Source organism: Octopus bimaculoides, chromosome 4 (genome assembly GCF_001194135.2).
Source record: "Octopus bimaculoides isolate UCB-OBI-ISO-001 chromosome 4, ASM119413v2, whole genome shotgun sequence".
NCBI lineage: Eukaryota > Metazoa > Mollusca > Cephalopoda > Octopoda > Octopodidae > Octopus > Octopus bimaculoides.
The window spans coordinates 119,340,673-119,341,268 of NC_068984.1; positions in this window are offsets into that span (position 1 = coordinate 119,340,673).

The following is a 596-nucleotide window of genomic DNA, read 5'->3' on the forward strand; positions in this document are numbered from 1 at the left end:
ATATATATATATATATATATATATATATATATATATATATATATATATATATACATATATATATACACACACATAGATATATGTACACACACACATACACACATATATATATATGTATGTATACATATATATATGACTGTATAATCATCGTGAAACTTGGATTTGCTATTTATACATCTATATCTATATATACATCTTTCTCTCTCACTCTCTCCCTCTTTCTGGCCGGGTAACTGTGTATCAGACTCCAGTCTGATTTGGCATGGTCTTCTATGGCTGGATGCCCTTCCTAACGCCAACCACTCCGAGAATGTAAGAGTGCTTTTACATGCCACCAGCACAAGTGCCATTAGCATGACACATGTTTATATTGGAGCTTCTGGTATGAATGCCAAGCAGTACAGCATGTTGTTTCCAAATTTCTGTGAGAGTGAATCGCATCATGGTGCTGTTTTTCTCACACACTGAGCCCAACTGTTCCTACTATACTGCGTAGTTGACAAAATCAAAAACAATCAATGAGCATGTGTGTAATTAGAAATATGAAATGGTGACAATTTATCCATCGCACCCTGTATATATATATATATATATAT